We start from the raw sequence: 2,630 nt of genomic DNA, 5'->3' as shown, positions 1-2,630 counted from the left end.
GAGAACCGAAAGGGGCAGCGCGCGGCCCGCACGCTCCCGCGACGCGGGGAGAGCCGGCCGGTCCGAGCCGCCGGGCCGGTGTGGCCCCGACACACCGCCGCGGGGTTCCGGGAGCACCGCCTGGGATCCCCATCACTCCGGGGCTCGCATGCCGCCCTCCTGCCCCGAAGGGCAGCGAGGTGACTGACGGACAAGGTTACACGGTCTCCAGGCAGAGTGAGGCGAGACTAATAGTCTGAGCCACCAGCCACTGCGGATCAAGGGGTCTCAGAAAGCAAGGACCTTGCAAAGAGTTCCAAGGGCGGCTTCTTCTGGCACACCGTCTCAGGAAACAGGGAGTCCCAAGAAGCGACAAGTGACTTCTGGCATTGGGGATCAGGGAAGGTGCCAAGGGCTTTGGCTTTCTAGACAAGCCAGGGCTTAATAAAGCAAAACACCCATGGTTTTAAAATATATTTATTTTTCATTTGTAAAAGGAAGTTCAATACTGATAGGAAGATGCAAAATTGTCCTTTCGTGCATTGTGGCTTTACCTTAGTGACTGTGGTCTCCCCTCCCAGAGTTGAGTCCCTAGATGGCAAGGCTGACCCTAGGAACCTAGCCTTCTTGTTGGATTTTCCCATCAAAGAACACGTGGAATGTCTGAAGTGTTTCCGACCCCAAAGCCCGGCCTCAAGGACCTGGCTGTTGGAAAACTACTCCTTGGCATGGCCTTATTTTCATCACCTTGAACTAAGATTCCTAATAACCTTACTGGAGATTAGACCAGAGGGCATGCAAGCGAACTTGGCTTTAACATCTTAGACGAGGAGAGACACGGTTTTCAAATGCACACCGCAGAGCAGTTGTAGAAGTTTTTGTTTTCCAGAACGAGTCAGACCCTAAAATGCCTGAATATGGAATTCATAAACACCTTCAGAGGGACCTATGCTGTATTCGATGCCTTATTAAATTACAGCAGCCTGGAAACAAGAGCATGCTGTTAGAAAGCGCCCTTCCCAAAACAAGGGCGGGCGTCTTTCCAAAGCCCTCCGCGAGGAACGGAGAGTCCCCAGGGCTCCGAGGGCTCCCTGAGTTCTTTAACTGATCACAATCATGTCACCACAAGGACCTCCTCTACCCTTGCAGGATGAAGTCAGGTTGTTTTCCTGAAGAAATCCCTGGAACCTTGATTTTAGGACTCCGTTAACACACAGAATGAACACCTGAATGAAAAGTGGGAAACCGGCATCATGACATGTTCTCTTTAGGAAAATAAACAGGTATTTGGCTTCATCCCGACCACTGACCACTTTCCCTCCGTGTATGTGCTATTAAGGGAACAAAAGTCGGTCTTAAAAATGATGCACATAATCGGTCTACCAAACAGCTTAAACATAAAGCAAAGCAACTGCTCTGATAACAAGACACTGGAACCTATAGCCTTAGGAAAAAAGTAAAATTTCCCTTAGGGCCTACAAAACATCATCAAGCTCTATTTCTAGAGAGTTCTTTCACCAAAGTTAGGACTACTGATTCGTTTTTTTATATAATTATGTAGAATACATAACTATGTATGTTTATGTAGAAAACATAGGTTTCCGTTAAAAAAGGACTCTTCCCTCTTTGTTCTATACCTTGATAAGAGATGTTATTTAGAATTAAAAATTGGCCCATAAAAGTTACCAGTGGGAGCACTGAAAAAAATTCCAGCAGATACCGGTCTCTTGTGTACTAATCAGTTAACAGTGCCCTGAAACTGTGAGTTTCCTAAGGATGAATTACCATTTCATTACTAGAGATCCCTGGAGCAAAGCAGTAAAGATGGCCAGGAGTGAGGGACAAGTCTGAAACCTGGACAGCACTGTTCCGATTTTCTATTCGCCCAACAGAAGTGTCCAACGTTAGACCTTTCTGGAGAAACTTCACCGTGAGAGCAGAATCCCTTCCCAGCGCTCATCCACATGGTTTTACTGTAATACGAGGGACAGAGCCCAGTAACTCCAAAATGGCGGCATATCCACCCGATGACGGCGGGAGGATAGCGCCATGGTGACGTCAGCGCGTTCAGCTCATGCGTCACGGTGACGTCAGCGCGTTCAGCCCGTGCCTCTCGGCAAACAGGTCTCGACTTGACCTGAAAAGATACGCTGAGACCCAGGGCTACCATAGCCTCGGCCTGGAATGAAACTCCCAAGCGCTCCCCTGGGGCAGGGTGAAGGCGAATGGTGACAAACCGGCCTTTTCGGGCACATTCCTAAAGACGTTAAAAAGGTGAAAACACTGCAGATCTCTTTTTGAAGATAGTCACCTAAAATCAGTTACAGTAAAATATGAAAAATGGATGTAATTTACAAGAATATAGATCTTCCTCAACTTGCGATGGGGTCTCATCCTAAGTGGAAAATGCAATTAACACGCCCACGCCAGCGAACGCCGGTGCACCTCAGGTGTGCTGGGCACACGGGCACGAGCCTCCGGGTGGGCACGGCCCTCCGGCACAAAGTCTATTCCATAGCCAGGTGCTGACTACGTGTGTAGCTGACTGGATCCTGTACTGAAAGTGACCAACGGGACGGCGGTGGGGGTGCAGGTGGCTGTCCGCGGACCGGCTGCTGACCCTCCCGACCGCTGCCCAGCATCTCGGGAGA

This window comes from Suricata suricatta, chromosome 14 (genome assembly GCF_006229205.1).
Source record: "Suricata suricatta isolate VVHF042 chromosome 14, meerkat_22Aug2017_6uvM2_HiC, whole genome shotgun sequence".
NCBI classification, from domain to species: Eukaryota; Metazoa; Chordata; class Mammalia; order Carnivora; family Herpestidae; genus Suricata; species Suricata suricatta.
The sequence above is the reverse complement of the archived record's forward strand: the minus strand, read 5'-3'. Positions refer to the sequence as shown.